Below are 1,001 nucleotides of genomic sequence, written 5' to 3' on the forward strand. Positions count from 1 at the left end.
TTGGAAGGGTCCTCATGACAGGAGGGAGCTATCCTGAGCACTGAGTTGTAGAGACTCTTATTACCTTACCCTTGAACCACTGTGAGCCACCTTTGACATTAGTGCTTGTGCAGAGTGCAGGGACGGTGCATGACAGTATTCTTTTCTTTCTGTTTTTTCTTACTTAGAAGTTCAAATTCTTCCAAGGTCTGGAGGGTTGGAAATTCAGAACACTGGGATCAGGCTGGGACACTCAAAGACTTGATGTATACCAAAGAGTGGGAAAAAGAAATTCATATGGGGACATGCATCAATGTCTGGCTATTTTTCTTTTTCTTTTTTTTTATAAAAATATGGAAAGCTTCAAGAGTTTGCGTGTCATCCTTGCGCATGGACCATGCTAATCTCTGTATCGTTCCAATTTCAGTATATGTGCTGCCGAAGCCAGCACTGGCTAATTTTCAATGGTAAGGTCAGTCAAGGGTCAGCATTTTCACACAGATTTTAATGGTCCACACTTCAACTATAGTAGTAGTATTGTAATTGATGTATTTGACTATGGTTGGGTACATAATTTTGAGTTTAAGTGTGTGGGTGGGCACCAGTAAGAGGAAAAATAAAGAAGACTATGAACTTCTGGGTAGCAGATCAGAAACAGTTTAGGTACCAAGGGATGGCTTATAATGGTTAGCTGAAGAGCCTGTCAGCAGTCTTCATTTCAGGATTCTTGCCTTCGGAATTCTCCCAGATTCTGTTGTACTCAGTAGCTTCTAAGTTAAAGAACACTAATGCCCATTTTAAATTTTTGCCTTCACCATTCATGTACTCAACAGTTCTCTGAGAGCTGATTATGTCCCAGACTCTTTCCTGTGTAAGATCCTAGGAATGCAGCCCTGGACCTTGGGGAGCATGTGGTCACAGGATGGGTGAGTGGGGAGGAGACAGAATGGGCTGTCGTGGCATGATACATGGAGAGGAAGTAACAAAATCTAGTGGTCTTTTTCCATGTGGTGTAGATCAAG

General features: G+C 42.2%; 1 non-coding gene across 1 annotated transcript; it reads right to left on the reverse strand.

Moving 5' to 3' along the window:
- Positions 1-326: 326 nt before the first annotated feature.
- LOC141414287 (U6 spliceosomal RNA) lies at positions 327-430 on the reverse strand. Its single transcript, XR_012439349.1, has one exon. It is a non-coding gene; the product is annotated as a U6 spliceosomal RNA (small nuclear RNA).
- Between the last annotated feature and the right edge of the window lie 571 nt (positions 431-1,001).

The sequence above is a fragment of the Castor canadensis genome, chromosome 11 (genome assembly GCF_047511655.1).
Source record: "Castor canadensis chromosome 11, mCasCan1.hap1v2, whole genome shotgun sequence".
Classification (NCBI taxonomy): Eukaryota; Metazoa; Chordata; class Mammalia; order Rodentia; family Castoridae; genus Castor; species Castor canadensis.